Genomic DNA, 2,315 nt, shown 5'->3' with positions numbered 1-2,315 from the left:
AGTAGAATATAAATAGATAATGATGTAGGTACACCCTAAAGGGGGGGAAGCGGATGAGAAAAATGCAAGTGTAAGATGAAAACAACCGACCCTGCAGCACATTTAATGTGGATATTTTAACTTCAAGTGAGATCCCTTGCTGAGATAAGTTAGTAAGATTTGAAAGCCAGCAATAAACAGATGAAAGTCAAGATGGTATTTGAGACAGCACTGAGAATTATTGGTAAAGATCTTGGATAATATGACATCAGAAGGTGGATGCTTGTAAAAAGGAGGAATACGAAAAGAGAATGGTAACAACTAACTTAAAAAGATATTATAAAGGATAGCAAGGCTATACTGGATTAGAAGTTAAGATGGTGGCAACGGAGTTGTTGGCTAATGATAATGTGACACATAAGCAGCAAAGGAAAAAGGATAGGAAATCTCTCCTATAGTAGGATAAGATAAAACCAAATGGTGACTAGAGGAACGGGAAGGAGTATGGTGAAATAGGCAGTAAGTGAGTGAGAGTACAATAAGATATGTAGAGCAGAATAAACCAGGAGAACCAAAGACTATGACTAAGATTGGATGCACTTTGTACAAATTGTACAAGAATAGTTATGCAACCTATGAATACTTGTATACTAAAAATGAGGCCAAGTGAGTACTTGATAAGAAGAGTAAGAATTCAGTAACAACAATGTGGTTGCGATATTTCGGTTACATCAAAGAAAGGTATAAAATGGTTTGAGGCAAAAATACGGAGATATAATTGGTACTCAGGGCAAAAGCCATAGTTGAGCCTTGACATCAATTGAAAGAGATAAGAGAAGAATATAAGGTCTGCATAAAGACTAGCGTGGCGACGCTAAGGTAGAGCACCTACATATACTCGTGTAAAGATTGCAATAAAATGCGTGACAGGAGAACTAAGAGCAAATTTGAGTAAAGAGGCAATAGAAGAGTTTGAGTCAAAAATAGAGGGACGACGCGAGGAAATATGCTTAGAGTATTGCCAGTTAGAGTGAAGGAAATTACGAAATGATTTAGCCGAGACAATCAGGACCAGCGAGTTACTGGTTACTGGATGACAGTGAAGTTATAATATGAGGGAACCCTAGCGCTAATTGATAGTCAACCCTAAAAATTGAGATCAAGAGCTGAAAGCAAAATGACACTTAAGAACCTTTAAAAGAAAGTCAGAATATGACACACGACGCTGAGGATTCCAGAATACAGACTATCGCAGCAGAGTAAAGCAAGGATATTGGGATATAAAAGTGTTACCCTCGTAGAACCTGCGAAGGGTCCACAGGTTACCAGGGGCATGCGATACTCCAGGGATATTAAAGTCTAATGGACCGATGAGGGACGTCCACGCGTTATAAAAGTCTTATTTAAAGATTGAGAGGTAGGATGAAGGAAACGATATCTTAAGAGAGTAGCTATAGAAAACGAAAGGGTCGAGTCATGACTACATGCACCATGAGTACATGTCCGAATCAATCAACGATAGTACAACTGAACAGTATGCAGATAAGGAAGACAGTAACATTCAGCAAAGGAGCTCGCAATACAACTGACAACGGACTGCGAAGTAAAGAGGAGAGTAAAGATAATGACGTGGAATTATTACCTCGAGAAGCAACAGAAAGAGGAGATAGTACAGGAATGACTATGTAGAGGCCTGGAACACGTTATAATGAATTATAACGAATCGATTAATGGAAAAGGTATGTGAAGAGCATAATTAGATACAAGAACACTTGAGAAAGTATTGGGAATTCATGATCAGTTTAACATTCGAGGACGAATGTTATAAATGGGGGGAAGGATGTTATACCCCGTATATTTATATGTCGAATTATTCGCAAACAAATCGACTCAAGTTAAAGGCGGAATTACTTTCGGACAAGAAATGGAAACTTTTAATTTTCAATATTAATTAGAACATAAAATGTTTACAAATTTTATTTAGTGTAAAAATATTAATATTGGAGATTAGGAATTAATTAATTGTGATTAGATTATTAAGTGGGAATTAGTAATTAATTAAATTAATTAAATTAATTAAAGTTAATTATACAAGTGGGCCCCACCCGAATTAAAAAGAAAAAGGGAAATACATGCCACCTTAGGGGGGCACGTGTAGGCTCCAAGGGGAAAGTATATATAGTTAAAATATGACTCCTAAGTCATCATTTTCATTACAAAGCAAAACAAGAACAAAACAAAAAACAAAAAAAACAAAAAAAAAAAGGAGAAAGCTTGGAACTCTCGGCCATGGAGAATTCCAGCCGAGAGTTAGCCTAGACAAGAGAGTATTAAGT

The sequence above is a fragment of the Lycium barbarum genome, chromosome 7 (genome assembly GCF_019175385.1).
Source record: "Lycium barbarum isolate Lr01 chromosome 7, ASM1917538v2, whole genome shotgun sequence".
Lineage (NCBI taxonomy): Eukaryota > Viridiplantae > Streptophyta > Magnoliopsida > Solanales > Solanaceae > Lycium > Lycium barbarum.
The sequence above is the reverse complement of the archived record's forward strand: the minus strand, read 5'-3'. Positions refer to the sequence as shown.